Source organism: Mesoplodon bidens (assembly GCF_964165515.1).
Source record: "Mesoplodon bidens genome assembly, chromosome: 2".
Lineage (NCBI taxonomy): Eukaryota > Metazoa > Chordata > Mammalia > Artiodactyla > Ziphiidae > Mesoplodon > Mesoplodon bidens.
This window is the reverse complement of record NC_138177.1, coordinates 54,272,169-54,298,920: the sequence shown is the minus strand read 5'-3', so window position 1 is coordinate 54,298,920 and position 26,752 is coordinate 54,272,169. Positions and strand designations below refer to the sequence as shown.

The following is a 26,752-nucleotide window of genomic DNA, read 5'->3' as shown; positions in this document are numbered from 1 at the left end:
CTTGCACTGAAAATTCCACAAAGGCAGATTGCAAAGCTGCTTGTAAGTCAGTGTTGAAGGCGGACTACCTTCATTCTGCAGACTTAGAACTCCTCCAGCTCTGCCTGAAGAGGGGATTTTGGAGCCAGATGAATGTTTGGATCATTGTGTCCTCCAATCCTAAAGTAACTGTACTGTAGTCTCTTTGATGGCTGGGGTGGATGACAGTGAATGTATCTGGGACAAGGCAGGAAAAGAGATGAGGGCAGCATGGCTAAGTGTTGAGCACTGTCAGCTGGGATCCAAGGAGGACATTCTCTTCAACCAGGAGGAATATACCCAGGAAACAGTGTTTGTTCTTCCCAAAACAAAAAGACCATGAAGACTCATTAAAAGAAAATAAAATTAGATAAGTGTGTAGCCCTGATTCAAAAATGAAGAAAACACTAGCTTTTTCTCTTAGAAAAGATAGTGAAGGTTTATTTCCCTCGAAGGGTATATATTATTTGAAGAATAACTGCTCTTCAAAGTTGTCCCTGTACTTCAGCCTTTAACTAAAGGGACCAAGTCTCTTTTAAAGTTGGAATCCCAATGACACTGAGTACAATAGACTGAATATTTGTGTCCCCACGCCCCATTGTCAAATTCATTTGTTGAAATCCTAACCCCCAATGTGATGGTAGCAGGAGCTGGGGCCTCTGGAAAGTGATTCGGTCATGAGGGTGGAGCCCTCATGAATGGGATTAGTGCCCTTATGAAAAGGACTCCAGAGAGCAACCTCGTCTCTTCCACCATGGGAGGGCACAGCAAGAAGATGGCCTTCTAAGAACTTAGAAGTTGGTCTTCACCAGGCACCAAATCTTCTTGGAATTCCCAGCCTCCATAACGGTGAGAAATAAATATCTGTTGTTTATAAGCCACCCAGTCTATGGTACTTTGTTATAGCATCCCAAATGGACTAAGACACCAAGTTTCTCCATGAGTAGATTAGCAAGGAGTTCAGTCTTCCTTCTGGTTTGGCCAAGTCTCTCAATGATGTGGACCCCGTCCAAAGGGTCAGTCCTGGTTACATTCATCAGCAGTCACTGCTGAAGCCTGGCTGTGCTCCAGGGGGCAAGAGCAGACATTCTCCCCAGCCCTCCCTGTGCCCTCCCCAACTCCCCCCAATTTGTTATACTCAGTCTCAGGCATGCCACTAGCTCCCAGTGGTATAGCTCTTTAGGGTCCGAGTTCTTCACTTGATGAGTGCATGGCCATTTCCCTTGGCACACCCATAGTGTCAAGGCAGGTGGGTTGGAAGGAGGCTTCAGCATCAGCCTCATGCCCTTCCCAGAGCCAACTCACCCCTATGATGGGCTCCAGGCCCTAGGTCACTACTGTCTTACGGTGAAGGTCATTTCAGTGGCCTTGTCACAACTGTCTGTCATTGAGCCTTGTCAGGACCCCTCTAGTTCATCTGACATGTTCTGGTGACTCTGAATCTCAAAGAGACTAGATCTACAAAGCTCAATGTGAGCCATTATTGTTGGTGAGCATCATTTGCTGTCTAAGCATAAGTTCCTATTAAGTTAAACTGAATGAAATAGCAAGGAGGGGAGGAGTTGACTCTGCCACTCGCAGATGAGTGTGTGTGTGTGTGTGTGTGTGTGTGTGTGTGTATGTTGTGGGGGGAGGAACAGGCTCTAAAGACCTGAAAGCGCATTCTACTGAGGTCCAGGACTCTAATTTTCCTTCTTGTGATTTCCTAAGAGAATCTAGGGTAGGACAATACCAAGGTGTTGAAGACAGATTTGGGGTGACAGGGAAATTGTATAACCTCTAGCCGTCATCAGAGTCAACTGTCTAAAATTCTTGAAACCTCAGCCAGTTTGGGCAGAGGCCTTGCACTGCCAGTAGTAACAACATAGAGCACTTCTGTAAGTTTTTACAGTCACGTGACGGGCCAGATAAAAATCATACAGTAGGTATGCCAGGAAACCCAGAGAGAGCTGCTAAGAGCCCTGGGAATCCAGAGAGAGGCAGACATGCTTCTTTGGTCTATCACAAACATCAATTTTTCACAACCCAATTAGCAATGCTGAGTATCTCCTCTATGCTACACCTTTAGGGAATGGAATGCTCTGGCTCTTCCTGTGCAAGAGTTGATCACCTCCTTGGGGAAAGCAGAAGGATGCACTCCTAGAAATAAATAATTACGACAACAGACTCTGGACAAGGCCCCTGGGCATGACCTTTATCTACCCTGGTTACCACTGTATGACCAGCTACCTTCAGAAGGAAATGCTATATACCTCCCCCATGGCCACTCTACATAGCAACAACCTGATTCCTGGCATTAAGGAAGAGTTTGCTCCTAGTGGTCAGGGCCTTTGGGTTGAGAAGTGCGATGGCAGCAACTGGCACCCCTTCTGTACGTTCCAGAGCCAGGGTAGACCATTTACCAATAGGCTTTACTCCAGGCTTTACCATTCATCAAGAAGGCACAGACATCTCCCAGGAGAGGGTGGCTACTGGGCCTGGAGAGCCGGGTGCCTTGTTGTAGTGAAAAACCATCTGAACAAATAAAAAGACAAGGCTAAGTCAGGGTAGGTGGGAGCAGACACAGGCTGGCAGGGACATCTACCCTCGTATTGGATTAGAAGAGGTTGGCCATCTCCTGGGAGAGTCAGGTAGGTATTTCTTACAAAAAGCAAAGTCCCCCAGTTTCCTACAGGGCTATGAGCAAAAGTGCTGTTAATTATGTTAATTACAATAACAGAGCCCTTCAGTTCTCAGGAGGGCTTTTCATCTTCAAAGGGACTCCAGGACGGAGCATTACCTGTTGACATGAAAGTCTCTGGAGTTTCAGAACTGAAGTCTGAAGTCCGAGGGGCCCTAGCTGTGTGGGACAGGCAATGCCCAAGGAATTCTCTTGCTTCAGGGTGGGGAGCAGGTCAAGGCAGGGTTATGTGTCCAGAAACTGGCCCTTGCCTCCCTGAAATTGGACAGGCAGGGAGATGGAGTGTCAGTCTCAGTCCAGTTCAAACAAGTCCTGCCCCCTATATAGGGGTTGCCAGATAAGTTCAGTTAAATTTGAATTTCAGATAAGCAAAAAGTACACGGGTGCACTATACAATTATTTGTTGCACACACACACACACACACACACACACAGCCCCTGCGCAATCAGAGGCTGGGCTTCCTACCCAGAGACTCCTACCTGAGAGCTCAGTGAGTCGGGACGTGTTCCCCCAAAGCCACAGGGAACAGGTGCTCTCCAGACCTGCCCAAACCCAGTCTCTTTCCCACCCACCTGTAGGAATGCGAGAAAGTCCTCCTTTCAGGGATTCAGGACTGGGCTGCTGGGCAGACAGTCCAGCCTTCCCAACTCCCTTATTTGCCTTGGATTTGGGGATGAAACAACCTCAGGGATGGAATGTCTCAAGCTTCCCTTCCCTCCCCTCTTTCCTTCTCTACACACTGATATGCACCCCACCACTCTGTAGCTTAAGGGAGAAGAAGCCCGTGGCCACCCACCCACCCCCATCGCCCTGAACTGCTGGAATAGAAATTCCTCTGTGACAAAACCCAGGGAGAAATGGTCCCTGGGCTGAGACGAGCTTTCTGCCTAGGCAGTGGAATCCAGGCCACCAGGATGGGTCTGGGCCTGAGCTAGAAACACCTCTGGTTTCCCAGGCTGGGCGGGAAGGGAAGACAAGCTGGCACTTGCCACAGCGCAGAATAGCAACTGGGAGTTGGCCATGCCTGCTCTGAAACAGCGAAACTCTTGGGGCCTCCAGACATTGAAGCACTTAGAGAGAGGTTCCCCGGCCCCTAAACCTCCAGATCCAGCCCCTGGGTTCAGTCAGTCAGGGTCAAGGACAGAGCATCTTGCCTTCTTCACGTCCCCAGGACAGACCCATGGTCATGCACATTCACATCCTGGGATATTACTTCAGGCCCGTGGGCAAGATTAACATTCCAAAGCTTGGGTTCCCCTCCATGACCTAATGCAAAGGACACAGGGGCAGGCAGATCGGGCCTGGCCAGCTTCCTACTCACCATTTACCAGCTGCTAATTTATCCATTTACCTTGGATAAGACTCTTTTAAAGATTAAATTTAAGAAAAATCCCCCGATGGACTTGAAAATAAATCCACTTAAGGAAAATGAATGTGTGCAAGATGAACTGACTGGCCAGCAATGCAGTGCGTGGGGTTCCGGCACAGAAAGCAGAGCACTGAGCCGTGACTGTGCCTTCAAATACAAGCTTCTGGAAAGAGTCCAGAAATTGGTAAATTACTCCCAGAATTGTAGAGAGGAACAACAGCTTTCCCCTGTGAATTGTAATAGTTGGCAAAACATGCTAGGGTTTCCTTCTCTCCTTATCCTTTCTGAATAAACTGAAAGTGTATGAATATATGAATAAAATGGGACACAGTTCATGGGCATCATTCAAATCATTCCCTGCCAATTATGGGAGTCTGTTGAACACTGAACAACAAATGTTTCTTGACTGACTAAACTATTGTCTGATTTGATGAAGGGAGGAAGAGAGGAAGAAAGAGGGAAAGGAAGGAAGGATTGATTTTATGGCAACTGAGTAGATCTTAGCAGAAATCCTGACTCTGATGTTAGAAGCCTCAAACACTGATATTCTATTTCCCCAAATCCCCCTTCACTGGCTCTATTGTTTTCCCACCTCCTTTCCTTTCTTTCTTTTTTTAAATTAATCTTTATTGGAGTAGAGTTGCTTCACAATGTTGTGTTAGTGTCTGCTGTACAGCCCCCCTCCTTTCATTTCTATGTATGCAGCAGCCATGAGCAGCTCTGCTAATAATGTTTGTAAAAGAGTGAACTAGATCAGAAAAAGCCTGGTAGCTACCTGGTACCCCTAGGGATTTAGTCATCCAGGATCCTGGACAGCAAGATCTGGTGGGTCTTGTTTGGATGTGAAAGACCCAGAAGGAACTGCTGCTGCTAACAACTCAGCGTTTTACAGATGTCACTGTGCTGGGGAGGGACAGGTGGCGAGTGGGCTGCCTCATCTCTGATTCCTAGGTCTGAGTGAGATAAGAGAGGGAAAACAGTCCCAGAGGACGGCATCAGAAGTTTCCCAGGGGGCTGAAAATCAAGTGGAGCCACACACAGGCCATCTGAGCCGTCCCCACATCCTGGATAGGGGATGGGGGTGGTGTAAGGGGCTGACGAAGAGCTGTTTATACTCTTCTACTCTTAGTCTACCTTAATCCATCTTTCTCGCGAGACGTTTTGTCTATTTCCAAGTTCAGAGATTTGAACTTGAACCTGAGTGTGGCCACTTCCCGTGTCATCTATTGTCCTCCATGAGCCTCAGTTTCCTCAAGCGTACAATACGAATACTAATAACTAACACATACATATACATTTAGCAAACATGTCTGAACACCTACTGTGTGCCAGGCTCTGTGGCAAGCACTGAGAACACAGTGGAAATAAGACAAAGTCCCTGTCCTCCTGGAGCTTACTTATACTCCAGGCAGAAACCCCCAGAGGGCAGCTCCTATGCGGGGTTTTATATACAATTAAAATTTTATACGTAATCAAAATTTTTAAAAAACTTGTTGCAAACATATAAAAAATTGGAAGATTTTATATAAAAATCTAGATTTCCCAGTGGCAAAACTGGGCCTGTCTTTCTGTACAGCAACCATCAGCCAGAACTCTGGCTGCTTCCTTTACAAGGAATGCATGCTTTCCAAGTAGACACAGTCCTCAACATTCCCGGACACTCTTACCTTGTTAAAGCTTAAACAATATTTTTGTTTACTTGTTTGTTTACCTAAAACCCTTCAATGTTCCCTCACTGTAAATAGGAGAAAGTCTAGCTCTTTGATATGACATTCCATTCAAGGCCTTCCAGATCTGTTTCCTGCCTAATGCATCCCTATAAATGCTACACACCAGTAAACTGCAGTTTCCTGACCCTCCCATGTGGTACCTCTGAACCTGTGCAGTGCTATTTTCTTTGCCTAAAATGTCCTTTGTTTCTGTTTTTCTCTCCAGATAATTAATATTGACATTTAAGGGTCATCCTAAACACCTCCCTCTCCCTTTGTGCAGGCTTCCTGTGAGGAAATGCCCAGAGGGTCACATGGTCTGGAGACCCATAAAGGTGCAAATGGTCCACTTGAGACCAAAAGGGAATCAAGTGTTCTTTATCTTATGGTTGGGCCCAGGGACCTTCCAATTGGTGGCAACTTGTAAAAAGCCTCAGCTTTCCCAATAAGTGGGGACAAAATATAAACATTAAATGAAATAATGTCTGTAAGTGAAATTAGACAATACTTTTTAAAAAATTGAATGGAATTATTGATGCTGGATAAGTAGCAGCTATTTTTCCAGTTGTTATTATTATTCGAAGTGGAGGCCACTTCATCAAGGATGATAGGTCAGCCGCTGCCAAGTGTGTTCAGGGAAGAAGAGTCTGTTAGGGCTACAGGGTAGCAGAATAGTAAGAGATGTGATTGGACAAACAGAAGAGGGCCAGCAAGGGGCCTTCCAACTCATCTCCCTGCTTGGCCATTTTCTCCTTTCTCTTTATTTTAAACACAGCAGCCAGAGTGATCCTGCAGAACAAGTCACCCCACGTCACTTTTCTGCTCAAAGCCCCTAGTGGCCCCCTATCTCTCTCAGAGTAAAAGCTGCAGCTATTAGATCTCAGATCTCACATCCCAGCCGTCTCCCCTCTCTCCTCACTCTGCCAGACACTGGGCCTCATTCTGACCTCCCTGCTCATCCTTTAAAGTGTGCTCTTACCTCAGGGCCTTTGCACTTGCCAGCCTCTCTTTCTGGACCCATATTCCCTCTGCTATCCCCAGGGTTCCCTCCTTCATTTTCTTAGATCTTTACTTAGATGTCTTCTTCTTGCTGGTTAGTCTATCTAAAATTTTACTTCTCCTTCACCCCTTCCACTTCCTGACCCGTTGCCTTATTGCTCTTAGAACTTATCACCAACTAACATGCTTTACTTGTCGTACTTGTTTATCTTGGTTATTGTCTATCTCCCCCACTAGAATATAAGCACTATAAGAGCAGAAGTTTTTATCTGTTTCTCATGCTCACTGCTGTATCCCCAGCACCTAGAACAGAGCCTGACCCATCGTAGACATGCAATAAACATTTGTTGGATGAGTGAATCAAGTTTCTTGATTCAATAAACATTGGGAAATCACAGAATGTTTTTGACCAGAAGAGTAAACCGATCAGAGCTCACAAAGGGGCTTAGGATAGATTAGGGTAGGGGATAGGATGGGGCCACAATAGTAGAAGGATACACGTGGGAAGGTTGAAACAGAGGGCTTCAGTGGGAATAAAAGAAAACAGTAGGAGGCAGTAAGTTTCATGAGGGCAGGGATTTTGTCTGGCATATAAGAGGCACTGAATAAATATTTACTGAAGGATAAATGAAGGAATGATGTTTGTGTCTCATGTGGGATGGACCCAGGGCTCTGGTTTGGGTCTGTCTTAGAAAAGATATAAATCCTTTTTGATCTTGACTCGGATGCGCTCATGGTCAGGGCTTACACGAGATCAACACTGAACTCTTCTATCTGTATGTACATCTTCCCTTTCTTCCTGGATTGGGCTAACCCTCCCTGGCATTTAGTCACCTTGTAGGCCTCAGTTCAACTCAGACAAATTGGGATTCAGACTGTGGGAATTGAGGAGGGGGGTCGAGCTGTAGGTGTCTAGGAGCAGCATCCAGATCGAATGACCTGTTTGAATGCTATGCAACCAAAGTTTTAAGTGATGTGGAGAAGTTAGTGTGGAAGGCAGCCCATAGTGTGGAAAATCAGTGTGCCAGTCCAGAGCCACTCAAGAGAGAGGAAATCCCTGTGGACACCATCTTTACCTTTTCTGCAGAACGATAGGTAATGGAATAGGAGGCTAATCTAGGTTGAGGTTGTGTATGTGGACACTGTTAAGAGAAAGTTCCCACAGTGGGGGGGTGGAGGGATGGAGGGTACTTGGTCAAAGAACCTCTCATTCATGCCCTCCCTTGTCTACCCTTTAGTTAGCTACCTCTCCTCAAAGGAATTACTCACTAGGCTCTGATATCCACACTTGGACCTTGCCCCTAATACAATCAACAGAAATGAGGTGCTTCACAATCTCCCTACCCCAAGAATAAATAATACAGTGACTCATTTCTGAACTCTTCAGGTTTTAATTAAACCAATGCCTGGTGACCAGAACTGTGCCAGATCCTTGCCTAAATATGGGAGGTGCAGCAGTTGAGAAAACATACATTTGCTGCTTCACTTATTTGTTGCTTTACTTATTTCATTGAATCCTTCTGTCAGTCCTGAGAAATAGGCAGTATCCTCATGCATGAGTTGAGTAAACTGAGGCCCAGCCAGCTCACACAGCTAGGAATTGAAAGAGGGGAAATCTGAGACAACTTTTGACTAATTCCAAAGCACACGTTGTTTTTCTGAGGACATCATTGCTGCCTCTATAAGTTACTTGTAGAACTAGGAATTGTTAGAACTAGAAGGTGATTGTGGCATTTGTTCAGCTCCTTCAGATAAAGGGGCTCAGGCTCAGACAGAGACGGTGACAAGCTCTGCTGTCACCAAGTACCAAAGAAAGATCTGACACCCAGGTCTCTCCTGAGTCCCAGGTGCTCTTGCTTCTTTCTTAAAAAAAAAAATACTTATAATAATATTTTTCTTAAATTTTATATATATCTGCTTTAAAAATTAAATAGTTCTGATAGTTTTATAATCAAAGTATCAGCCCTCCCCACTCCTTATTTTTGTTAACATAATATTTCATCTCCTAATATTTCCTGTTGAAATCTTTCATCCATCTTATCTCCCCGCCTGTGCTTTTGTCCTCTCTTAACCTTGTGGGTTAAAATCTTTTTTTTTTTTTTCTTCCTTCATTGTCATTTTACTGGAATGTCCTGGGGAGGGAGACACGATAAAACACATTTGGTCAATCAGTCTTACTGAACAGAAGTCCAGTTTTTCGTCTCACTGACCCCCAATGATCCTGTATCCCCAGATAACTCATTTTTCTGAAGTCAACATATTCTCCATTGCTCGTGCAGATCACCCTGCCCCTAGCCCTGTGCCAGGAGCTCCTGACTTACAGGAGTTCCTGTCTGGCCTGTGCCTTGCTGCCCTCAAGGACTTGACTGAGGCCTGGAGAGAATGATTTACAGGAGGAAACAAAAAGCAGATAATAGCAGTGAGAAGCCCTCCCATCCACACAGCACTTGTCCAATTTCAGAGAGCTTTCATATCCACGATCTCATATCATAGCCATAGATAATCAAAGGATAGGTAGTTTGGTGCTGACCAAAGTCAAAATCAGGACACTGCTCTGTCCCAACACGGGAACATATTTGAAATCAGGACTATGAACCCTCACGTTCATGGTACTTGTAACTCCTTGTTTGGCTCTTTTATCTGCAGGTCCAGTGACAACCTTCTTTGCCAGGGGAGTTGGAAGTGGGCTGTTAGATTGGTGCTGAAGGGAAGAAGTTTGGAGGGAGGGCCCCAGGTGGGCAGCGTACTTCCAAGGGAGTTACTGAGCCTTCTTTTTCCTCCTCCTCCTCTTATACAGATCCAAGTTTGGAATAAAGAAAGCTGCTTCTCTGAGAACACTTACCAGTGCTCAGCTTGGTCCAAGGATAAGAAGAGAGTCAGAAACAAGTAATTCTGAACACGTTAGCGGAGAATTCTCCTAAAGTCCCAGGCCAAAGTCTGTTTCATTGTCTGGGTTGGAAAGTGAGATAGATTCATTTATGGATTTCTGCTGCAGCTTCCATTGCAGAAAGCTCAGTGATTCTAGGATTTGGATTGCATTCTGGGATGCAGTCTATGGAGGGTAAGGGGACAGAGGAAGGGGCAACAGCAATGTGCACTACAATTTAGGTTGTTGTTCAGGCAATGTGTTAGGCCCATCGGTGGCCCCAGTACCTTGAAACACTTGATGGAGCCAGAGATAAGCCAGGGCCCAGAAAGGACTTGCGGTAGACCTGGTGGGTTCCAGAATTGCCTTCCAGAGGCTGGCTGGGGTCTGAGTTCCTCTGAGAGAGCACAGAATTGGATTGTTTAGCTTGAAGTCCCTACCCCTTCTTCAGGAGCTCCACTGACGTGCAGCCCAGTCTCTGAGATTATTTGCTGTCACTGATTCCAGGAACACTCTCCACTGTACCGAGCCATTGGGAAAGGTTCCAGTTGCCATGCCCTCTACTCTGCCAAGAAGAGGGTGGGATTTGGGTCACATTTGGGCTTTGGGCTTTATTGTCCTATGTTTGATATTGCAGAGACCAAAGCCACAGGGTGGTGAAAAAGACCCCTCCTCACCAGGTAAGAGTTGCCTGGCAGCCAGAGAGGGAAATTCCCTGATTCCCTGTAGTTATGAATCACGGCCTCTGTGCTCAAACGTACATCCCACTGCCTGAAACTCAGACTCACAAGTGACTCAGTAATGCCTCACCTGAGCAGGGACGGAGGGCAAAATGCTGGGAACACTGCAGGCTCAAGCCACACTGGGGAAGTCTGAATCCCGTGAGAGCTCTTTTGAGAACATAGAAGAACTGATTCCTCTAGAGCCCTTGCAGAGACTCACAAGATGTTCTTATTCCTCAGACCAAGCAGATGAGGTATGTCTCAAGCAAAGGAGACTTCAGGGTAGCCTATTGCCAGCTCTCATCATTTGAAGAGCCAGGAGTTTCCTCCTGATCTCTACCTTAATTCTTCCTGCTTTATTCCCTTTCACTGATTCTTCAGTAGGGTGACACAGGAGTTGTTCACCATAATATCGACAGTGTCTAGATGCATGGGTAACTTTAAAAAAAAAATTTAACGACCAGTGCAGCACAGTCAGAATAGAGTCTGGCTGGGGTGCTGAACAGGGTCCAAGTGGGAAGAGCTCTGGGCTTGGGTTCTAGTCTTGGCTTTGTGGCTAATTTTCTATGTGACCTTAAGCAAATCACTTGACCTCCCTGGGCCTCAGTTTTCTCACCTTTAAAAAAGGGATATTTGGACTAGAGGTTGCAAACTCATATGCCTACAGAATCGGGAAATTAAAGTAAATGAGTGAATCCAATATGATGGGGTTGTCCTGACTGCTACCTGTAGACTCCCTCTAAATGGGCAGCTGCTGCCTGTTGGAAATGCTGACCTAGGCTGTCCAGAGCATTTGACTCTTCAAGAGATGCTAAGGATCTGGATGTTTATGTGAAATCTCCCAATGTTTAAAAAACTGTGTGGGGGACTTCCCTCGTGGCACAGTGGTTGAGAATCCTCCTGCCAGTGCAGGGGACACAGGTTCGAGCCCTGGTCCGGGAAGATGCCACATGCCGTGGAGCAACTAAGCCCGTGCACCATAACAACTGAGCCTGCATGCTGCAACTACTGAGCCCGTGTGCTGCAACTACTGAAGCCCATGCACCTACAGCCCGTGCTCTGTGACAAGAGAAGCCACCGCAATGAGAAGCCCATTCACCGCAACGAAGAGTAGCCCCCGCTTGCCGCAAGTAGAGAAAGCCCACGCGCGGCAACGAAGACCCAATGTAGCCAACAAATTTAAAAAAAGTAAAAAACCAAAAAACGTGTGGGTCAAACAAACATCTCTAAACCAGTTTCATCCCTAGACTAGAGGATTTGAAAGGCCCTCCCAGCTCGAATTTTCTGATTCTAAACTCTGTGTCTTCCAGGGAATTCCCTGGTGGTCCAGTGGTTAGGATTTGGAGCTTTCACTGTTGTGGCCCCGGGGTTCAACCCCTGGTCAGGGAACTAAGATCCCACAAGCCACACAGAGCAGAAGAAAAAATAAATGTGTCTTCCAAAGAAGATCACTAAGAAATCACCTTAGTTATGGTAATTTCAGCTACTGGAAAAGTGAATGTTCGTGTGTGCACTCATACTCGTATGCCATTGGGCTTTTGGCTCCCCTCAAATGACACTCTCCTGGTGGTCTTCCTCCATCACACACACCTGCAGTGGATTGTTTGCTTGGTCTCAGGAGCCCAGACCTGGACCTGATGGAAGATATGGCTTGTCCGGTGAGCTCATCAGCAGTAATAGGCTGGCTGTGCTGACGAGATAGCCCTTCCCTTCCCCTAAGTGAAGGGAAGAGTGGCCACAAGCAGTGACTGAGACACAGGCTGCCTGAGTCAGGATCTGGGCCTTGCTGCCTTCCCAGGCCTTTGCTAGCTATGTCCCCAGGCTGAATTGGGACTAGGAATCAAGTCCACAGTATTACCAAATCTGGAGCTCTCCAACCCATCTGTATTAGTTTACTAGGGCTACTGCAAAAAAGTAGCACGGACTGGCTGGCTTAAACAACAGAAATTTATTGTCTTACAGTTCTGGAGGCTAGAAGTCCAAAATCAAGGTGTCTGTAACGTTGGTTCCTGCTGAGGACTTTGAGTGAGGAAAGGATCTGTCCCAGGCTTCTCTCCTTGGCTTGAAGATGGCTGTCTTCTCCCTGCGTCTCTTCACATCATCTTCCCTCAATGCCTATCTGTCTCTGTGTCCAAATTTCCTTTTTTTTTTAGAATGACACACGTTGTATTTGATTAGGGCGCACTCTAATGACTGCATTTCAACTTGCTTACCTCTGTGAAGACTTTATCTCCAAGCACGATCCCATTCTGAGATCCTGCAGGTTACAGGACCTCAACATCTGAATTTGGGGGGGACACAATTCAGTCATAACGCTACTCCATCACGGTCTCCCACACATTGCTTTAAACTCCAAAACCTAAGTACCCTGCTTATGCCCCTTCTTACCTGTGACAGCCTAGTGCTTCCACATCTCATGTGCTAGTACACAGCTCACCGTAAACATGCACTTTACGTGGACCGGAGTTCTCTGCAGTGGGAAAGGTGAGAGAACTTTTATCAAGCACCTGTTAAGGGACATACAGGCCTTGGATTTCAGGTAACAGTAGATGTCTGTTTCTTCCATGAGGCAATGCCAATATGGTACTTTTTATCCTCACACCAATAAAAATGGTATTCATACTGCACTTGGAAAGTGCCAAATACTGTTCCAAGCACTTTATATGAAGTAATTTTTTGAATGCCCACAACACGCCTTTGAGGTGGGTACTATTATTTACCTCCTTCTACAGATAAGAAACTGAGGCCCAGACAGCTTAAAAAACTTGCCCAAGTCTGTAGTAACTGGTGGAGTTGGATTTGAATCTCAGTAGTTGGCTCCAGAGGCCATGCTTTTAATCATTACCTGATAGTATTTGGAAAAGGCAGGACTATTATTCTCATTGACTAGATGAGGAAACTGAAACTGAGCAGCTAAGCAACTCACTCGGGGTCATAGGGGTAAAAGGCAGAGTGAAGGCAGAATTCCTGCCCTGTAAGCCACGGGTCTTCCCTCAGAAGGGACCAAGTGTCCCAAGTCCCTCCCTTCCCCATACCCCACTCCACTTATACAGGCCCACAGGTATTAGGGCCAACACAGAATCTCTAAATCCTTATTTGTAGTTAACTGTCTCCACATCGCAGGGGGATTCTGGGGCATGAAGGAAGGGAGGCACCTTCTCGACTTAGATCTAAGTCTTTTCGACTTATTTTTCCTCCCAGTCGCTTCCAGTTCAGAAGACCACTAGCCCCAAGGGGTCAGGTCTAGACCCCAGTCCCGGAAGTTTCTCAGCCCGGATTAGAAGCGGGGGAGGGCGGTGGGGAAGGGGCTGGTGGGGTGCTGGGCTGCCCAGGAACACGGAGTATCATATTTCTCGCAACCCGCCAATCCTGAACGCGGGGGGGGGCGTGGCCACACCTGGGAGGCGTGGCCGGACGGCAGATGGGTCCGCGGCGTCCCGAGGCGAGGCGCTGACGTGAGCTTGGCTCACCTGGGCCGGGAAGGTGAGGGCCGGTGTGGGACCGGGAGCGGAGCCTGCAGTCCCTACCTGCGCAGAGCCAGGTGTTGCTTGCCCAAGCGGCCGAGGAGAGCAGTGGCGACGGGTGATCCTAACTGGGGACTTGGTTCGGAGGGACGTTCGCTTCTGGCGGCCGGATTGAAGAAAGGTGGGGACGCCAACGTCTGGAGCCTCGCTTGAGGGAGGGAGGGAGGACACGCCCGCCGGTGAAGAAGCGTCCCCTCCAGAGTTTGTGGGGGTGAGGAAAGCTTGCTTAAGGACATCTGTTTGTTTGGGGATAGCCTGTAGGGCTGGGTGCCCATCGCTCTGCTTCAGGTAGCTTTCGGGCGGTCCTAGCCCGGGGGGGGGGGCGCTGGGCCCTTACCGACCCCCTACTTCTGTCGACTCCCTTTCCCTCCCGCCCAACTGGAGTGTGACGCTCTCGGGCCCCTACCCACCAGCCGTCGGGGAGCGCTAAGGCTCCTCCACCACGCTGGTCCTCCCAGCTCACCGCTCCGCAGGCCCCTGGATCCCGAAGAGGGGATTTCCCAGGCCGGCCGGCGCTTGATCTTGGTGGGTGTTTTGGGAAATTGCGCGTCGGGCCGGCCAGTAAGTTTAGCCAGTTTGTTTCCTCTCCTGGGATTTGTTTAGCACAGTCAGGCCCCTGCCCTGGGCCTGAGAGACACCCGTGAATTTCCAAGTAGCGAAGCTACGTGCTGGCGAGGGCGGCGCCGGGCGTGGTTGCTCTGGGGGTGAGGCCCTCTTCGCCTGAAAGGGCTGGAGGGCTGGTATAGAGAAGTGGGGAAAGTCTTCCAGGCCTGACTGGAAAGCAGGCCCAGGGTGCCACTGTTTACAGGGAGCCTGCTGTGTGGTAAAGGGGTCATCCCTACCCCAGCCCTGCTCTCTTGGTGGATGTCAGAAGTGGAAGCCAGGGAAGGGAGAGGAAGAAGGCGTTTGAGTAGGGGTTGGTGAAAGCTGATGCCGACCCAGGAGAGTAGTTTTCGATGTTTGTCTACTGGGTGAGAGCAGCACCTCTACCCTGTAGCTCCCTGTCCAGCCGCCAACTTCAATCAAGCAGGGAGGCAGGGTGTGGGCATTATGGCTAGAGGCCCAGAATTTACCCCTGAACAGGGCTAAACTAAACGGAGGAAAGACTGGGGAACTTGGAAGATGGCATTTCAGGTCTCTCCAGGAGGAAGGGAAAAAGCAGGACCACTCCGGAGGCCTGTCTGCAAGAAATGAGGGTGTGTGTTTTACTCTGAGCAAAACCACTGACAAGTGAATCTTGGCTTTGGGGTGGCCGTGTTCCTGGAAATGAGTCTGGGCAGGGGCTGCAGAGGCGGCAGTACAGGTGTTTGTAGGGGACCTGTTCCCTGGAATGGGGGTGTGAGATCGGATGGTTTATGCCTTGGGGAGGTTGATAGTGTCCCTGCTCAGTGCCCAGTATGAGGGGAGTGGATGGGTTAAATCTTTGTTCTTTGGCTAGTTGAATACCTGTTGGAGACACAGGCCTTGAATTTGGCTGTGATGGCAGCTAGAGATGCCAGAGCTGAGTTAAAGTAGGCTAAGCTTGTTCTGTGGGCGTTGGGATTTGGGTGGTGAGAGTGTTCTGAAAGAGAACTCTGGTTTAGGTGTGTTTAAGGGTGGGTGTCATGCAGTCTCCTCCCTAACCACTTCGTTGGCCCTGCATGCTGCTTGGATCTTTGTTGATGTCTTTCATTTACTTTCTTGGTGTATAGAAGAAGGGAGGGACTTAGAAGGCTGGGTGCAGTGGCAGGATGTGGTACAGCACACTCTGACTGAGCAGTGTTGGGTCCAGGCCCCAGATAAAACACTTTGCTGTGCCTCAGTTAACCCAGCTGTAAAATGGGGCTGATAACAATGGGGATGATCATTTCATTATGAGGATGAAATCAGACACGTTAAATAAAAGCTCATGAAAAAACTGTTAAGCCTATGTAGGTAGAGGATTGTTGTTACCATGGTTTCATTAGCTGAAGGCCATCATCTTTTATATCTCCCAGTGACCAAGAAATGTCTTAGCTTCCTGTGGTTAAAAAAAATACTACTTGTAGTGTTTTGTTTTTAAGTTGTGAATCGACACACGGCATTGTAGGAAAATGTGAATCGTATATAGAAGTACTTAGGCACGTATAAAATTCACCCACAGTCCTATCACCAGGTAACCACTAAGAACTTCTTGTCGCATCGATGTATTATTTGTTTCCCTTTCAAAAATTCTCTGTGCTTATGTACACAAGTGCGCGTCCAGTTACAAGATGGAGATACTACTATACAGTCAGTATTGTATGATGCCTTTTTCCCCCTTAAGTACATATTTAAACATTTTCCCAAATCCAGTAAAAATTCTTCAGATGCCTCGATGTTAATGGCTACTTGCTATTGCAACCTATGAATGTCTAATTAGATATTTTTCTCTGTGATCTTGGTTGCTTCCAAAGTTTGCCTCTCTGCCTGTTCTTATAGTCTTAGGTGCTGGGTGGCAGGTGGAGGAGATCTCGGTGGACTTTCAGAAGGTGGAGAGGGTTAGCTGTGATGGAGGTGGGGCATAGAGGAGGAGGAGGCTGGGGCAGCGTTGCTCCTGTGTACTGCCATCTTGGGAGAATGCTGAGAACACAGGGCTCTAGATCTTAGTCATCGACTTCTAAGGGTGGCTGCCTCTCCCTCCCCATCACTCTGTGCAGTTCCTTGCGTTGGCCTGGTTGCCTTAATTTTTTTTGATGTGCTGTGGATCAACTAGGATAAGCCCTTTTCTTCAAAGCCCATGATCCGTCAAGAGGTGGATTTCACGTGTCTGCCAGGCCTCGACACAAGACTGACCAATATTGCAACAGAAATTCTCGAAAGCCCCTCACTAGGTGGACCAGTTTGCTGCCCATTTCCCTGTTCTCTTTGTTCTTCCCTTACCCCATCCCCCTTCCTGCAGGCCAGGACTGAGGAAGAGAAGGCTAGAACTTGCCCTGGGGAGAATATGCATTCCCTCCTCCTTATAAGGTAAATGTTCTCCATGGTTTGATAGCTTGACTTTGCAGTCCTACAGAGCAACCTACACCGAGGCCAAGAACATGGGGGTGGGGGGCACTTGAGTACCGAGTGCTACCTCACCTACCCACTGTGAACTGCCCCCAGGGGGGAAGGTTTCAGTTGCAGAACTTGGTAATTGGGTCAGAAGGCTCAGGTGAGAGCAGGTCCTGCCTTGCTCTTAAAGTGCCAGTGACCGAGCTGGGTTTGAGTTTTCCCATTTGTTGGGAGCCTGGCTGGGGAGAGAAGTGGCCTTAGGACCCACCCCTTAAGCTAAGTTCCTCCGAGGGGGAGCCTTCGGGGGAGCCTTCGGCTGACTCAGCTGGTTTGGGTTCTGAACCGCGATCCAGGAGGGAATCTTCTGGGTGGGAAGGTGACTTATTTATCTTCCTTTTCTCAGGTCAGTGGATGTTTGAGCAATTCCAATGTGAATTTCTTCAGGAAGTCTGATGAGAACATTGTGTTTAGTAACTAATGTCGCCCTTGTCACACAGTAGCTGACGGACAAATATCTGTTGAATGAACGTTCTTTTGCAGGCCTGTCTTTCTCACCCGAAGTAAAAACAAAGAGAAAGGAGAACGCCAAAAAATCTAAACACAACACCCCGGGCAAACACTTCTCTGGTAACTGCTTTTTCCTTTAGGCACCCAATCTGGGCAGGCCTTTGTTTCCCCGCTGTGAGTGCTGGCCGCTGCCACCAATATTATCTGCTACGCTATGCCCTTTATGAGAATCAACTGCAGACTTTACCCAGGCTGGCTCCAGCAACCAATCCGTTCAATTCAGCCTCTGTGGGGAGGTAAACAGACCCAGGTGAGGAGGCTGTCCCAGCAGTACAGAGCTTGTCTTATGACTGGTTTTAGTACTCTATAGGGTTAGGAACTGTGGTATTTGATCATTCTAGGGCATCTTAGCTTTTCCAGACTCAGATACAGGAGAGGGTTCTTACACTTTGTCTTCAGTGCTCCCAAGCTTTCTCCTAGACAGTGGATTGTCGTGGGGATAACCAGCTCAGACCCCCACATCCCGCATTTTTTTTTTTTTTTTTTTTTGGTGCAGAAACTTTGGGTGGCCCAGAGAAAGGAAAACTGACTTGAGGCCCAGCTCTCAGATCCCTGTGGATACACTGCCTGCTCATCTATGTAAGTGAGGACTTTGGAACCAGGGACCATCCCTCGCCTACTTCTCTCTCATCCTGATGGTGTCATTTCTTACTAAAATATTCCCATTCACCTTAGTTGTCTAAAAAGAGAACATGCTTCAAGTTCTTGCCTATATACCTGCTATTTCCGTAACTTTTTTCTTCCTTCTCCCGAGATGAGATTGAAAAGAGCAGTTTCTCTTCTCTTCCCTTGGTACTTGCGGAAGGACTGTTTTCCAGCAGGGATGACATCATCTCTTTATTTTTCTGCCTCCGGATTTAAATAGAAGAAATGTGATCTACTTACGTAATAAGTCTGATTTGGCTAGAGCATGAAAAATAAATGGCTTTGGAATAAGAATCAAAAGAACCTTTTAACCCGTTTTCTTTTCTTCCCCACCTGGCACAGTTTATTCCCATATTTAGTTTCTTTGCTGTAATCTAATGGAACTGTAGCTCCCTCTCCCCCCAACCCAGATCATGGCTCTCCACCCCCGCCGAGTTCGGCTGAAGCCCCGGTTGGTGGCCCAAGTGGATAGTGGCCTGTACCCTGGGCTCATCTGGCTACATAGGGACTCCAAACGCTTCCAGATTCCCTGGAAACATGCCACCCGGCATAGCCCCCAACAAGAGGAGGAAAATACCATTTTCAAGGTCAAGGTATTCTTTTACCATCTGACTTGAAGTGTTTTCCAGTTCTCTCAGACCTTTCTGGATTTTTGTTCTTCTGTTTTCAATTTTGGCTTGAAGAAGGTACTAGATCCAAAATGCTGATGCAACAAAAAGTATGTTTATGATGGGGGTTGGGGGCAAACTTAGCAGGCATAGTAATTTCTCTTGTTGGGGCATGTCTGTTATGGTTGAGGCCATTTATTCTTTCCCATTGGTCAAAGCTACTCAACTCACATCCCAAGGGATCCCAGGTGTGATTGGCTAAACTCCTGTAAGTGTGTGTATGCTGTGTATGTTGTTCTAGAACTCCCAAGGGTCAGCCAGCAATCAACCCTTCATTCGCTCAGGGCTCTTGCTCTGGCCCGGGAATGGCTGTCCAGATCAGGGCAGAACTCCTGAGTGTTCGCAGGCTCCTAACAGCCTGTAGAATGGGTGTCGAGGGCCCTTTGCAAGTTTTTCTTTTGATGTTAAAACCTTTTGCCCCATCCATAACCTCCGCTTAAAAATGAAAGGCGATTTAATTACAGGTTTTTATTCTACAAATATGTTTTCTTAACTGAAGAGTAGCTCTGATGTGAGAGTTATTTTGCTTCACTGAAACTAAGATTGAATCACGTGGCATTTCATAAAATGTCAGTGAAACCAAAGCCTAAGACAGAAGTAGGTGGGAAGCTCGTTGTGGGAAGGGGTATTATGTGGTTTGTAACTCCGGAGCCCATGCCTCTGCTCCAGACCAACTTCTCTGTGCTGGTCAGTCTTCCATCTCATGAGTAGCTTTAGTTCCTGCACTCCCAAGACACGGAGAAGTGAGTTTGCCCATTTCTTCCCTGACTATAAGTTGGAAGTCAGAAGTGAAATCCAGTCCCTGCCCTGAGCCTCTCAAGATTGATGCTCCAGGTTCTTGCTGAGACTGGGCCAGGAAAGGTGGGCTCATACCTCAAAGGAGAGAGAGCCAACTTAGAGTTGTTTCCCACCCAACTCAGTTATATTGGGTGTAGAGATGAGAGGTAGAAGAAAAATTGGCCTGTGAATATTAGAAAGTAAATGAATGCTTTTAATGTAAACATTAAATAATGATATGAAAGTGGTTAGGAAAACATCTGTAAATCAGCACCAACTACTGGAGCTGGCATCAGAGGGGTATGGGCCTGCCCTGGCCCAGCTGGCCTCTCGCTGTGGCCTTGGTCTGAAACTGGACTTGCTGTTGAAGTGCCTGGTGGTGGCTGGCCATGTGGGAGGAGACTGGTTCCTGAAAGCTCCACTCGTGAGAATGTTCTGTATGCTTAGGGCTTGAGGAAAAATTGGCTGTGGGAAGCTGCTTTGTCCTACTTATATCTGTGTATCTGTTTGCAGAATGCTAAGGGAGGGCCTGGGTGTCAGGAGAAGAGTGAGGGTGCTTTCACAGATCCCAAGCTCTGACAAGCCTTTGGCAGGATATGGGGTGTGGGCAGTTCTGACTGGCATTAAGTGGGTGCCTGCTGCATACCCTAGGTCCATTATCTCATTTGCTTCTCGAGAACACTGTAAGGGGGGGCGGCACCCTCATGTTACAGATGCAGAAGCTGAGTCTCAGAGGGGCTAAGTAACTTGCCCAAGTCACATAGCCAATAAGCGGTGGGGTTAGGGTTTGAACCCAGGCCTATCAGCTCCCCCATTATCAGACGGCCCCTTCTGACCAGGAGCTGGAAGACCTGGCTTCAGATCCTACTACCATCCCTTGCATGTGTGGTCTTGAACAAGTCACATAATCTCTTTGGGCTTTAGCTTCCCCTTCAGTAAAATGGGGCTAAAACCCGTCTTGCCTGCCTCACAGGATTGTTGTGAGAATTGAGTGAAATCAGTGTGTGGGAAGGGACTCGTAAATTGCCATAAAAATGCAGAGCTCGGCTGTTGAGAGAAGCTTCCTCATGATTGTGAGGCTCTGCAGGGATTGACTGAGGGAGACCAGAGAGCTCAAAGGACGGGGCCGGAAAAGTTCCATTTCGGCTTGAGGAAGTAGTCTAGTTCAGGAGCAGAGGCGGGGAGTTGGGACTGGACAAGCGATGTGCCCTGTCCACTTGAACAAGCTGCCGTGTGCTTCCTGACCTTGAGTCCTCTGCAGAAGACATCCCCCTTTTCTGCACCAGCACATACGTCACAGCCCTGAAGAAAGTGTAGACATCTGAGATACGTTAACAGTGGGGGAGGGCTGATATCCCGTGAACAGACACATAAATGCCCGTTAGACCTGGAAATTGAAAACCAGAGAGGCGGGGCCGCACTGGTCTTGGCCCAGGCCACCAGCCACTGGTGTTCCCAGCAAAATGTTCCCAATGTGGGAGTTTGAGGAAGCAGGGAAAGGCAGGTGGTGTGAGTTTATTAGGACTTGAGGCCCTCAGCCTCGCACTGAGGCCAGCTGAACCCCCAGAGCGTGCTTCCTGCCCTCCTATGGGCTGCTACTCCTAAAGGTACTTGGTTTCAACAGTTATTTGTGCATCAGATTAAAGACTGAAGGGAGAGGGACAAGATAAAAATAGGACTGCCCAGCGCGCAGAGCTGTGACTGTGCCCTGGCAGCCGGGCTGGCGGGAGCGCTGTGGCCCGGGGCCGGGGCGGACCCGCTGTGTGCTCGGGGCAGCCCGAGCCCGTAGAGTCCCACCCCGACCCTGCAGGCGCGGTCACGCTCCAGCTTTCTGTCCGCCGGGAACCGTGCGGGCAGGGGGACCTGGGTAGGGTCTCCGCGCTCTCGCGGGTGTTGTTGGTGTGCCTGTGATAGATGGGTCTAGACAGGCATGCAGGCTCCCTCCCGGCTGAAGGACGGGAAGGGGTGGGGGCGGGCCGCGGAGGCAGCGGCAGACTCCCGTGAGCGAGCGAGCCTTCGGGCCCAGCGACCAGGGTGGAGGGAAGGCTGCGAGGGTTTCTCTTAACCCTTTAAAGACGATAGGGAGAGTGGGGGTGGGGAGTGTAGTAGAAATTCCTGGAGGCAAAGTAGCCCCCTGGGGAGAGGAGGCGGGAGTCTGGGCTTAGGGTTTTCCTTTCTCTTCTGTGTATGCAGTCTCACATCCTGGTACATTGGGCTCGATTCTTCGACGAACCAAACACAGCTGCTAAGCGATCTAATTTGACCCGATACTTCTCACTGGGGAAGGTGTGAACACACACAGTGGGCACCCTCACTTAAGGAACTGAGTTGGGGAGATGCAGAGGTTAGACCTTACCGTTCCCAGCGGCCCAGTATGTGAAGGTCTGCTCAGAGCTTTAGTCAGTGGGGCCTGTGACCGAGAGTGTTGCCTACCAAAGACCCAAGCCTGAAATGCCTGTCCAGTGCGTACAGGTATGCGTCGGAGAGAGCAAAGGGGTCCTTGAGTTGTCTATGTAAATAAAAACACTTTTAACCGTGAACTTGTGGAGAGTTCAAATAAGATATGTGCAGGGAGGCAGCCTCCAAACAGGAGCTGGACAGCGATGTGTACAAGATCGATCATTTGTATACACATCCATGGGGTCAACATTGAATGGGTCTAAAAATTTAATACAACTCTGCAGGCATTGGTCTCGTTCTTTCCCTGAGGTAGAAATTGGTGGGTGGGTTACCCTATAGAGAAATGAGTCATTAGTGACACTCCTCTCTCCTTCCCCCTCCTCTTCCTTTTAGGGTTTGTAGTCTTAGGGGATCCTCTAGTTACATTAAACTGCAAACCCATATTGGTCTGGGAACGAGCCCCATTATAGGCAAAGCAAGAATGTAAGTCGTGGGGAGGTGTACGTGTGAGACAGGAATGCACAGATTAAGATGTGCGCCTGAATGACATGTGCTGAGACAAATCAAGACACTTGGGCTCTGGTGCCCACATGGAACAAGAGAGAAAGAACTGGCCGCGAGGAATGTAAACATGGGTATGCAAACACTGAGACCTAGAGCGAGATTCTAGGAGAAAATCCCAGACTTTGTTGAGCTGGAAACTGGAGCAGAATTTCTGTAAGTTCGTTCGAGAGACAAAAGCCCATTTAAAGGTGTGAAGAGGGTCACTTGGAAACACAAAAAGCATTCACATGCATCCATCCATGCTTAGATACACAGGCTGAATGACAGAAACTCCTCAGTGCCTGATGAAGATTTTCCTGCCCGGTGAGACAGAGCAGGGCACGGAAGTGTGGGCCACACAACCACATTCGCACACTCATTCACTGGGAAATACTGTGTCTTCGGCTAGAGGGAAACTGAGGGCGACGGTGCCTAGCTAAGGGTGGATGGCCCTTGGTTACTAAGATTGCTTCTGGTTATAGTTTCTTCCCATCTAGAGTGGGGAAGAGAGTACGTCTTGAGCAGGTAGGAGGATTTCTGAAAGATTTTTGAGTTCTGGTCCCTGAGAGGATGGATGGTGGAGGAAAAAGAGGAGTAGCTTTGCATTCTGGGTCGGAAGCAAGGGATGTTGCGCTCCTCTAAGCCCTGTTTGCTAAGGTGGCGCAGGGCCTAGTGAACTGAGAGAGACTGAACGGAAAGAAGTGCGAAGCTCGGCCTCCGGGCGGAATCAAGGGGAGGTGTGCTTTCTTTCCCTTTTTTTTCCCCCTTGAGGAGGCCGTGCGGGGACGGCCAGCGTAGGGAGGATTAGCAGGCGCCTATGTGACCCCAGACGCGCGCATAAACTCGGCTTGGGTTTGGTTTGCCCGCGGCGTCGATTTGCCGCTGTCCCTCTTTGTGTGAGCCCAGCCGGGAATTCCAGCTTTTATTGGGAAGACCGCACTCGGGTGGAGCCCGCGCTGGGTCGGGCACGACAGCCGGGCCTGCGGGGCTGGGCAGGAGGCTCGCCGGCCTCCGAGCCGCCCGAACCCCAGGACGGTCCTCGGGAGTGCCCAGCGGCCCCGGCAATGCCACCTCGGTGGTTTCCTCGAGGGCGGCGGGCCCGGCAGACCCAGCCCGGCGGGGCGTGGGGCCTCACGGGTCTACTTGGGCCGCCGTACCGCCCCTCTCCCCCTGGCCCCACCGCCCCCCGCCCCTGCCAGCCCGAGGCCCAAAGGAGCTCTGAAGGCCCTTTGTTAAGCTCCAGGGTCACACCCGTGCCCCGGGGGCCGCGCAGGGGCGGGAGGACCTTCTCCTGGCTGGAGGCCTCCAGCCCTCGGCTCACAAGGTTCGGGCCTGGAGGGGCCTCGCCCAGTCAGGGGAGGGGAGGCCGAAGCCCGACCTGACCGGGCGAGGCAGCCCGAGTGAACAGCCGGCAGGATTCCGTCTGTTTGGAAGGCTGGCTGCACTGCCAGGGCCTAGATGGTGGCGCTGGCTTGAGAAGCAGCCTGGGCAGGAGTGGAAGGTCTTCTCAGGCCACCCCCGTGGCAGCCAAGCCGCCTGTGCCCCGAGCACTTGGCCGGGGACGTCTCCCAACCTCCAACCCGGCCCGACGGCTTTTTTTTTTTTTTTTTTTTTTTTTTAATTCATCATGAGTGCATACTGATACTTCTAATTCAAGTTCAGGACTACACAATTTCTTTTCGTTTCTTTTTTCTTTTTTTTGGCCGCACCACGTGGCTGGCGGGATCTTAGTTCCGCAACCAGGGATCGAACCCGCACCTTCAGCAGTGAAAGCATGGAGTCCTAACCCCTGGACTGCCAGGGAGTTCCCAAGGACTACACACTTTCTATTCAACCTCACCAATCCTGTATTTGTAGCTCCTTCTCCCATGCTAAAAACCCCAGGTCTCAACCATGCCAAACACTTTTTGCTTCATCTCACGACACAAACAGGACAGTGTCAGCACAACAATGCTGACACTATCGCCAAGGATAGGATTAGTGAAAATAATCTAAACCGTTTCTATACTTTTTTGTCCTTAGGGCAAGGGATTATACAATCACTTTATTGTGTTTTAAAGTCACTTGAAGTAGTTCCTTTCCGTGTGGTTATGCTTCCGACTGGATAGTTAAGGTTAGTTTCATTTTGCTTTTTGATTTGACATTGCTTTTGGTTTATAATTATGTAAACTCTAAAGTCAAATCGATATTATACGAACATTCAGAGAAGTGAAGCTTCCACCCCTTTTCCTGGCAGCTCGTTCTTCTTTACCCAGAGGTAACCATTTCTAAAGCAATTTAGAGCTAGCTCTCAATTCCTTGTACAGTTGCACAGTACCCACTGTGCAGATGTACCACTGTTACTTCAGACAGGGCCCGGCTGATGGTGATTTGGGTGTTTTCACCCCTTTGCTGTTACACTGTTGGGCCAATTTGATGAGACTGAAAGAGGAAGATGCCCAAGTGCACACAGATGCTAAGCATATTAAGATTAGATTTGGTGGGAGTCGTAGAAAAACTCAAATTAACAGTGGCTTCAACAGAACTGTTTATTTTTCTCCAACATAAAAAGGCAGGCAGAGCAGGGCAGGGCTGGTATGGTGGCTCTGTGCCACTAGGTCCTCAGGTACCCAGGCTCCTCCAAATACATTGAGTGCTTGACTTCCATGCTTCATGGTCCAGGGTGGGTGCTGTGGCTACAGCAGTCACAACCACATTGTAGCCAGGAGGTAGGACCAGACAAAGGGAATGACCTTGACCTTTAGAGGCACCTTCAGAAGAACCGTACTTCTGCTCTCCACCTGGGTAAGCAGTATGAGTGAATCTATACCTGGGAGCCCGCTGCAGCCAGCATGACCTCATTTATACCATATCTTCACTGTGCAGAGCCCCTCTACACCCAGTGGGTGCACTCCCTCTGCTCCCGTTGTGGGGGGAGGGCGGGGGGCGTGTGCGTCTACACCTATGGTACCTCCTCTTTACCCATGGCCACAACCTTAAATGTCTCCTAAACCAAGCCCATTACTTACTTCCCCTGCACCCCTTAAACCTGTGGCTCCCACTTATTTTTTTGGCTTTATTAATAAAATGATCTTCATCCAGGATAGAACCCCAGTTGGTCTCAGGCCCCCCCGTACCACCAGCACAAATGCAAATACAAACAGCCAAATATCTTGGAGTTTGTCACTGCTTTTATTTGGGCTCTCGGGAGCCCCTTATTACCTATAGAAGTTCAGGCTCACTGGTGTTCTTTTGTTTCGATCGTTTCTGAAGGTCTTGCTATTTATTTAGTCTTTCTCTCCTGTTGTTTGAGATGATTTCCTAATAAACAATATCCAGCAAACTGTGAACACTGGTTTTAACTCTGGAGTGGGGAATGGGAGGAAGGGTTGGCTTGGGATGACAAGAACCTCTATTTCTGAAATGCTGGGATTTTTTTTAAAACAACGAAAGTGTATTTTTTTTATGATCAAAAAATTAGTAAATCAAGAACACTGTTGGTTCCCTTTTGTCTTCAGGATACATCCCAAGCATCATTTGGTGCTCACCAACAATGTGCTCTCTCTCATTTCCACCTCTGACAGTGCTGGATTTCCCCATTCCCAAACACGGCTCACTTTTCCCACCTGCCAGGTCACAGAGCTTGCAGGTCCCCTCCCTCTGCATACTTTACGACCCCACTCAGGTACATCATCTCCATGGCCCCTTCCGTCTGCTCTGCCTAGGTGTTCTCAGGGTTTATTGCAAGACTGGAAAGCACTAAGGGCATTCTGATCCCAGATGGATTTGATACAAGGAATCAGATGCTTATAAAATCTTTGGGAGGGCTGGAGGAATGTGAGTCAGGGATGACACTGGAAGCACTGGATTTAAGAACAGTCTGCTGAGGTTGTCAGCCAGGCATCACCACAATCACTACTGTGTCTCATTACCCACAAAGCTGAAGACCCAGTGTTGGAAGGCTGATCGAGTCACTAAAACTGGCCAGCATGTCTCCCTGACCCTTCTTACCAGCAGCAAGTAGAACAGGAAGATGCCTCTACCTCGCTCTGCCTTCCAAACCAACCATTCAGAATCCTAGCGGCAAGGGAGCCTAGTAGTTTTCAGGTTTCTAGACTCTGCACTGAAAGAAGGAATTCAAAGGATGTAGGATGGAAATTGATAGTACCCAACAGGGATACTGCTGCAAGAAGTAAGAGCAGTAGAGTAGCTGAGTGGTCAAAACTACAAGCCTTGACTATTGGGCCAAGCAGGTTTGGACTTCATGTTAAAAGGTAACAGAAAAACACGAGGT

General features: G+C 48.6%; 2 long non-coding RNA genes across 6 annotated transcripts in view; one reads left to right on the top strand and one right to left on the bottom strand.

Annotated features, from left to right (window-relative positions):
- Window positions 1-26,752, bottom strand: part of LOC308613017 — a 157,134-nt gene that overhangs the window by 38,900 nt on the left and 91,482 nt on the right. The gene's annotated exons all lie outside the window — the stretch shown is intronic.
- On the top strand, window positions 14,045-18,732 carry LOC308612235. The gene is made up of 3 exons (XR_014015090.1): window positions 14,045-14,099; window positions 17,943-18,025; window positions 18,502-18,732. It is a non-coding gene; the product is annotated as an uncharacterized lncRNA (long non-coding RNA).